Source organism: Electrophorus electricus, chromosome 5 (genome assembly GCF_041902795.1).
Source record: "Electrophorus electricus isolate QZ-2024a chromosome 5, ASM4190279v1, whole genome shotgun sequence".
Taxonomy (NCBI): Eukaryota; Metazoa; Chordata; class Actinopteri; order Gymnotiformes; family Gymnotidae; genus Electrophorus; species Electrophorus electricus.
This window is the reverse complement of record NC_137501.1, coordinates 21203447-21205138: the sequence shown is the minus strand read 5'-3', so window position 1 is coordinate 21205138 and position 1692 is coordinate 21203447. Positions and strand designations below refer to the sequence as shown.

Sequence of the window (1692 nt, the reverse complement as noted above, 5' to 3'; positions counted from 1 at the left end):
TTCATTAGTTGACTGCTGGCCAAACACCTAAACAAGGGAAGGGTATTTGTCAGCTTGCATGTATGCTTGGTCCAAATGTGTTTGTATCCTGGTTCACACCACTCCTGTTTTCATGGAATGAGGCCTACCTCAGCTTCCTTTGGCTCATGGATGGCTTTATCCTACCAAAACAGATGATGCAAATAAGTCATGTGCTTACTAAAGTTCCTGAAAATCACACTTTTGAAGAGGCATTGCATAATGCTAAAAACCCTTCCAAAACAGTGGCTAATATTCTAATACTGAGGATGCGAATATGTTGAAAAGCTAGACTGGAGAATGTGGGCATCGATCCCACTACCTCTTGCATGCTAAGCAAGCGCTCTCCCACTTGAGCTAATTCCCCTGCCCTTTAACTTTCCTTTCCTTTGGTAATCAAACATAAGTTTATGGCTCAAGTCTGAATAGGACATCCTACAAAATCCAACAACAGTTTCAAATGTTTTCACATAATGGCAACTCGAACATACTTCCTCTGGAAAGATGCAGAAATCGATTCTGCTCCCCCTGTCATGCTAAGCAAACATTCTACAAGTTGAGAAATGTCACATCTGGCAGACCATGTCTCAGGCTTTCTCTTTGTGATGAGATTGCAAGTGGTTTCAGAATACCTTTCCATAGCTTTGAGGACTTGCAAAATCGAAAACCTCCAGTCCTTTTAAGCCAACTAGGTTATACGCATTCATGTGACATACTAGCTGCCATAGTACCGTAGCTAGCATGAGATGGTTAGCTCCACTCACGGTGTGAGGAAAAATGTTCTCAGTGTCTTTTTGCTTATACATGATGCTAAGAAACACATTGCCAAATCGGGAGGTAAAGATGATGCGAAATGTTATAAATTGGGGGGAAATAATCTTCCTTCATCTATATCACTTGAGACTTGGTGCAGTGATTATAACTGGTAAGAATGTGGTCCAGAAACGGTCAAGAAATACTTTCTTGTCATACCATTCATGCACAAAAATTTTATGGAAATGAAAGTTCACCTCAAGGCATGACTGTGCTGTTGAGGTCCTGCCCAGCCGGTCCATGGATTTCACAGCGGTAAAGTCATTATTTTCTGAGTACATACCATATTATTGTAAATGGAGCTACATTCATTGGTAACATTTTAATCCGAAAAAGACAAAGGAATGCTACCACTAGCCAAAATAGGTCAGTTGAGAGAGCATTAGACTCAACATCTAAAGGTACACTCTCAGATTTTGTTGTCTTTGCCAGACATAACTCATCATCCGATAGTTTTCTTTTTTAAGTACATTTAATAAGCCTTTACATTCCTTTTCTAAAAAACAAATAAGATGTTCTTGTCTTTACGCTTTTATTAAATGTAATGGATTAAAATTGTGCTCTAGACTTCGAATTCAGTGATCTTACTTAAACTTTTGTGGAACTTGTAATTCCTTATGATATGTTTCCTCACTGCACAGGCAGGCTCTTGAACAGTGGCTTCTGCACAAATGCTTTTGAAATGTAGTTCATTAGTTGACTGCTGGCCAAACACCTAAACAAGGGAAGGGTATTTGTCAGCTTGCATGTATGCTTGGTCCAAATGTGTTTGTATCCTGGTTCACACCACTCCTGTTTTCATGGAATGAGGCCTAACTCAGCTTCCTTTGGCTCATGGATGGCTTTATCCTACCAAAACAG

At 39.8% G+C, this 1692-nt stretch overlaps 1 non-coding gene across 1 annotated transcript; it reads right to left on the bottom strand.

Moving 5' to 3' along the window:
• Positions 1-312: 312 nt before the first annotated feature.
• On the bottom strand, positions 313-385 carry trnaa-agc (transfer RNA alanine (anticodon AGC)). The gene has a single exon. It is a non-coding gene; the product is annotated as a tRNA-Ala (tRNA).
• Positions 386-1692: the final 1307 nt, after the last annotated feature.